Genomic DNA, 6,974 nt, shown 5'->3' on the forward strand with positions numbered 1-6,974 from the left:
GTCTATAAGTCGTCTGGTAGTTATCTTACGTAAGTCATCTGTAAGTCGTCTCTAAGTCTTCTCTAAGTCATCTCTAAGTCTTCTCTAAGTCTTCTGTTAGTCGTCTCTAAGTCGACTGTAAGTTTTTTTGACTTGTATTGTTTTATATGCAGCAAATGGATGCTTTTATTAATTTACTGAGGCAACGGTACCAAAACCATCCAGAACATTTCAGGAGCGACAGAATGTGCTTTCTTGATCATATATTTTCTCGGCAGTGGAGGGCCTCCTACCCTGATTTTAAGAGCGACACTCCTGATGCCAACGGTTTAGGAAGAAGACTCCCTGGTGGGGCGTGGAATTATCATCCAGGCGTGATACCTTGTTTTTGCCAATCTAAGAAGGTTTGGGGGGTGGATGTGGATGATATCTATGCACCTGTGAACTTCAAGAACCAGCATTGGATTGCTATATGGATATCGATCCCTAAGAGGCACATCGTCGTCTGGGACAGCATTGTCTCTCATATTAGCCCTGAAGAACTCGATGAGGTAATGGAGCCTTTTGTCACAATGGTCCCTTATCTGCTTGTTGAGTGCGCGCTCTCTGACGAACAAAAGGTTCAATACACATTGGAGCCATACACATATGCGAGACAAACCGTTGGAGTACCTCAGTGCCGAGCTGGTGATTGTGGCCCCTTCACTCTGAAGTACATCGAATGTCATGCTCTTGGGATAGAATTTCCCAGCGCGTTTGACAAAATCACGGGAAGACCATCAGGGAGAAGATGGCGCTGGATATATTTCGAGAGCTTCCTATGTGCCATGAATGGGAAAACCAAGACAATGATGAGAACCTGGCAACGTATGATTAGATATTGGATGTGTTATTGTGTGCTGTTGCGATTGTATTTGAACTTGATGCTTTTGTGTACTGTTGTTTGGTAGATTAGGGGATGTTAACAGGGTCAGGATAGGATGATGTTTTTTGTAACCTATCCTCATACCAAACTAGAATTCCGTAGGAAATTAGTTTGGTAGTGCAGTAACCTTTCGGAATATGTAATGTATAACTTGTCTTTTTTAAATTGCACTGTTGGAATTAGTTTGGACGATTTAACCTAGAAGGTCTACAAAGAAAAGTTCATAAAACATATAAATTCATAACATAGAGTCTACAGAGAAGTTCATAAAACATAGAAAATCATTGTGGACGACTTACTTAAAGGTCTTCTGGACGACTAACCAAAAGAAAATTTTAGTTAAGACGTTGGACGACTAACCAAAAGGTCTTCTGGACGACTTACTAAAAGGTCTTCCACGTCAGTTCTTACATTGTGGGCGCTTATGGCCAGTTTCTTTGCAGACTGAGCACCTATAAACCCTGTGTTGCTTCCGGGGTTTGCGTCCTCTCATCCTGGATAGCTCCAACCAAGATTGCCATCTTGATTTCTTCTGTCTCCCCGGACCACGCTTTACTTCCGGAGGAAAGCATGTGCGTGCCTCAACAAGTTGTCCAACACAAGGATATATATTCTCTGAGTATCCAGCAAACAAAGTATCCTTTGAGTAGACCGGCCACACAAGTGTGGAGATATGCACACCAGCTGCTGTTCCAGCTGCTATAGCATGAGAGCAAGGTATTTTCTCGACTTGATAGACACCACAATCACACTTTTGAAGTTCCAGATCAACATTACAGTCCCTATTGCCACCTTTCACAAAGAACTTCCATCCATCAATTTGTTGGACTCTCAGAGTATACGCGTTCTCCTCTCGGACAGCAAGCAAGTGTTCAACACCCCGACTATGTTGAGTTGTAAGACTCAAAGCATCTCCTCTCCTTTTCCAGTACCACCTTCCTAGCTTCTCCCTTATGAACTCCGGCAGGAACTGAATAGGAAATCCTCTTGCTCGCTTCAGTGCGGAGTTAATTGATTCAGCGATATTGCTCGTTTTTAAGTTGTACCTGTCTCCCTGACAATGAACCCTTCCAAGCACACAGAATCACAAACGAAAGTAACCCACCCAGAATCGTTAGCTTCTATGACTCTATGAACCATAAAAAATTTAGAATCAAAATCTTGGGTTTTTTTAGCTCATTGTGGAGAGAAAGTGAGAGATATGTTGTGTTTAGTTCACAAGAATGGAAAAAGAAGAAGGGTAAATCGATTTTGGGAGCATTAAGAGCTTCAAATTGGTTGTTCATGGTGGTTGTGGTATTGATGACAATGGCAATCTTGTGATTACTTGAAGATGATGAGGGTGAGAGAGTAAAAATGTCATTTTCGAAAAAAAAAAGAAAAAAAAAGTTGATGGCATTTTCGTAAATTATATGAACTTGTGGGGTGAATAGGGCAAAACCAATTTTCAAAAAAAAAGGAGGTTAGTTTTGTGTTTGACTTTAAGTTATAGGTCAATTCTGCAAAAAACCCTAAAATAATTAGGTATCTGATTTAATTACTTGAGTAATTAATTTACAGAAGATCCTAACATATTTTTTAATGTCTTTGGGTTATATGCTATTAGATTATTTTATTAATATATTGAAAAGTTTGCATAATATCAGACAAATAAATTGTAAAACAATTAAAAAATAAACACAGAGGGACACAGCTTTGAAGTTTTCTAATATTATTTATTTTAAGTTATCTTAACAGAAATTTTTAATGTGACTGTCTAATATTTATTCTAATAAATTTATAGAAGCTTAAGATATATTTTCATAGCATTTTTGAAAATAAAATGTTTATCAAAGATATGTAAATATATTAATTGTGTTCAACTTGTGGATTTAAAAAAAAATAAGATATATCTATGTAAATATAGTAGCCTTTTCTTGTTTAATGGTCATGGCATTTTTGAAAATAAAATGTTTATCAAAGATATGTAAATATATTAATTGTGTTCAACTTGTGGATCTTTGTTTTAAAAAATAAAATTAATTATGTCTATATAAATATAGTAGTCTTTTCTTGTTTAATGGTTTTTTTTCTTCCAAAATATGCATTTGTGTGAGATAGAATAATTATGATCCAATCGTTTTTATCATAATTATTTACTTTGATGAAAATAATTGTTAAATTAACAACTGACTAAAGCTTTATTGAATTTTCTATTTGTTCTTTTGTTCATTTTTAAATAACTAAAGGAAAATATGGATGAGGAGTAACTCAAAACAGACATTGACATACGACCATCTGCATGAATTTCGATAACCATGTCGTTACTTTAGACTATTTCTACAACTCTGTGCGCTTGATTCATCCAGCGAGTGGTTGTTAGAAGTAGTCACATAGGCGTCCCTTGAGCAATCGTCTCCACTCTCTACTCGAGCCACCTGTTTCTAGCTCCGCTTAAGACTTGCTGGTCTCCTTATTGCTTCATCACTGATGTCATGGGATTAGCATGCTGCTGATAAGCTTCTAAACACCTGTAATCTCCGATTGAGCTTTGCAGACTTTAGAACCTTCGAAGATTGTGATGTGACCGTAATGAGAGGATGGGATTTTTTTTCTTGTGGCATCCTGCACCGTGGAGAACCAAGCGTACTTTGAATCTGCAAGAAGAACAATAAAGCTTTTCTCTTGGTGGAGTGAGGCGAGTGAGTAGTGGCACCCAAGAGTCCATTGGGAGTTCGGGACGTTTCAGAATGATCCACGCTTGAACTCTCGTAATATCACCTTCTTGAATCAACTAAGAAAACAGAGAAGCATAGCAGGATCTAATCATTCAAAAGTAGCTTTACAACCAAAACTACCAGCTTTAAAAATAAAAAAACGTTACCAGATTTTCTCAGACTTCAACCGCAAACAGACACAGAAAATCATATTATCTTACATAAGATGATATCATTTAAAATGTCACAAAAAGAATTTTCCAAGTCTCCAAATCTACACAACTCTCATGTGTCAGAAAGAGCATAACAGATTCCTAGGTTACTAAAATGCTGTTACTGATCAATCCAAAGAGATTTAAAATAACAGAATGAGAGTGATTATGCTTACCAGATGAACACTATATGGTTGAAGATTAAGCCTATACATTTAACTGATATCGTAGAGCTAATTCTCATTCTCTTTCGAGCATCTGCTACCTCTGGATTTGCTTCCCTCCCGACCAAGTGTATCCAAGTAGATTCCTATTTAATAAAGAGTGTATCATTTAGAACAACTTTTCTTCTCTATCTTGTTGAATTTGTGCTGTTCATGGGTGAAAGATGTGATATTTATACTCACAGCTTCAGTCGGTTGGCTTGGAATGTCGATTGAATGCCCCAGAATGAGAGTAGTGGGGGTAATCACCTTAAAGCTCGGATTTAAGGGATTTTAATGGAAGGTGGAGACGACGTTAGGGTGAGTTGATGAATGCATTTGTTTTCTGAGTAAATCGACAAAAGGAAGGTGAGAAGACGACGAAGAAAAAATCTAAAGTACTTAACTGGGCTTAATAATAAGTTTTAGAAAAGCCCAACAGCAAGATGAGAATGAGTAAAGATAAAAGCCCATATAGTTTCAGAATAAATGAAACGATGAGTTTTGCTCGCCTGGGACGGGTGTCACGCCCAGAGAATTCAAATTTCTGACCTAGAATCTGATGTGGAGCCCTCAGGAGTGAGCAAACTTAACTTTATATATAAAGATTATTTATGCATTTTTACATATAATAAAAAAGTGAATATATTAAATAACTGCGAGGTCAGTAACTACCATATATATAGTCAAATTAGTGCGGATATATAAACCAAAATAATCACTGTTATTTATTTACAATTATTATATTATAACTAAATCTAATCTTTTTATCTATTTTATATAATATATAATCAAATTTAAATGATACTAACATATATGCATAATATGACTATTTATAAAATAAAATTTCTTATTCTTATAATTTTAGGATTTTTGCAAAAATAACTTCAAACAAAAATTCAAATGCAAAACTGATCCATGATTTTTCCCTAATCACTTTAGAAGTTCGGATTATTCAGGAAAAAGTAATTGCCATTACTTTTTTCTTTTTTCGAAAATGCTTGTTTTACTCTATCATCACTATATCTCTCATTTATTTACTTATCAAGCTCTAAATGCACTTAAAATCAACATCTACATATTCATATTCTTATTTCTTACACACAAACAAATTTTTGATCACTTTTCTTTCTTATTTCTTATTACCTAGGGTGCAAAGATATTTTCCAACGGAATGATCTCCTCATATAAGACCTTTGCAGCTCTCATCCAGTTTATGCATCTAGGATTGTCCTTAAAACCTTTGTCGATTTTTTCCCCAGTAACTTTCCAATCTTTGGTATTGCTTCCATTGCTCAAATCTGCTAGAAGTAGGAGAAGCCATCTAACATATAACTTATAGTCTTCTCCTTCAGTTTGTCACGAATTTGCCGACCAACTTTAGAAGAAGGTCAAAAACATCAACACCCAAAGGATAGTTTCAAAGCTTTTCAAGAACCATGACCACCTTTATGTATGGAAGGGGAATATTTATCTTCTCACCTCTCGCTAAAACCACACAAACAATGATGCAAAGATAGACCAGTAGTATTCGATCAACATTACTCCACTTCTTAACAACATCATTGTGCTTTTTCCAGAGGGTCAAGATACAAGTTTCCTCTTTTCTCTTCAGCACTTTTCTCTAGAAACCACCATCATCTTCCTAGTCATTGACTTTCTTAAGTGAAAGATTAGTGCTACGCTCAAGTCCGTTTACTGCGTGGAACTTTTGCAATGAAAGTTGGAGTGGTCGCCTCGCAAAAAAAATAAGCTCGAGATTTTTGAAAGTGATCAGCTCCCTACACAGGAAGCTATGTACCACTCTCGCAGAGTAACCCAGTTCGTTGTCATGCAAGGCAAAAATTTGGGAAAAATCCAATCTTTCTCACTTTTTCCAGCTCCTTTGGCATCCATGTCTCCAACTTTGTCATAATACTTAGCAACTTGCAGTTGTTATTCATCTGAGTCACGTGGGTTTACTTACCCTCCTTAAAATCCGCTTTGATTACTCCTTATGTATATATACCTACAAGCCATGGAAAAGTTGTAATGAGAGCACAAACAATGAAAGCAATATAACTACTTTTACATCTACAATATGTCCATCTTAGAACATGTGCTCCACCTAGTTCTAACATCTCAAAGAACAACAAACTTTTTCTCTCTTTCGAAAACCAAAACTAAATCAATATTCTACATATACAAATCAAAACAGTAACATGCATGCCTTAATTGAAGTGTAGAAGATGATTAATCAAATGCTAGAACTAATTTTAGTTGAAAAGAGATTACAATTCTGTTCTCAAGAAAAATCTAAGGTTCTAAGAATCTAGAGAATTAATCACATACCGAGTGCAAAGGAACGTTGAGTTTTGGTAAAAATTGATAATACTAAGTGTGAAGGAACCGTCCAACGAAACCCATAGAGAAATAAAAAAATCGATTTCTTTAATTCGCGTCTGAGAACAAAGAGGAGGAAGACAAAAATAGAGATTAACGATAAAAGAAATCGGAAGAACACCGATGAAAAAGTAAAGATTTTCCAAAACCATAAATCTCCATTAATCGATTGAGAAGGTTTCAGCACAAAAGACGATAAAACTGAAAAGATAAAACTTAAGTTTTACTTCTCTTGTTTTTAGTTTTTACCTTTTCATTTCTAATATAAACTAAAATCAGTTACTACATTTTATGATTTTAAATTATATTAATTTGGTTAATCTGAGGATACAAAAGTATTAACATTAATCTAAATCCTATTTCCCCAATTAATTTTCTAAAAGTTATATTGAGACAAATTAAAGTTCAATATGTCTAATTTTTTTTGGGAGAATAGGCAAAATGAGACACTCTCAACTTTTATTTGTCTCACTAATACTTTTGATCTTTTATGTCATTTTGGACATGTTTTACCCTTTTGTAGTGGAAAAATAGTATTTTAAGTTCTAAAAATTTTCAAAAATATGTAAACTATAGG

Source organism: Brassica oleracea, chromosome C5 (genome assembly GCF_000695525.1).
Source record: "Brassica oleracea var. oleracea cultivar TO1000 chromosome C5, BOL, whole genome shotgun sequence".
In the NCBI taxonomy this organism is placed as follows: Eukaryota; Viridiplantae; Streptophyta; class Magnoliopsida; order Brassicales; family Brassicaceae; genus Brassica; species Brassica oleracea.